This window comes from Phalaenopsis equestris, unplaced genomic scaffold (assembly GCF_001263595.1).
Source record: "Phalaenopsis equestris unplaced genomic scaffold, ASM126359v1 Scaffold219150, whole genome shotgun sequence".
Lineage (NCBI taxonomy): Eukaryota > Viridiplantae > Streptophyta > Magnoliopsida > Asparagales > Orchidaceae > Phalaenopsis > Phalaenopsis equestris.
Window position 1 is genome coordinate 211,629 of NW_018237542.1, and position 223 is coordinate 211,851.

Below are 223 nucleotides of genomic sequence, written 5' to 3' on the forward strand. Positions count from 1 at the left end.
TTTAATATTCCTTTAATATCAGCTAAGGTCCAACCAAAAGCTTTCTTGTATCTTTTTAATGTATCTAACAATTTTTATTCTTGCAAATCATTTAATTCTGAAGATATGATAACCGATAGTATAGATGAGTTTCATAGAAACACATACTTCAAGAGGTTAGGCAATATTTTCAACCCAAGTTCAGATGGTTTTATAATTGAGTTTTATAATTGACGGAACTAGA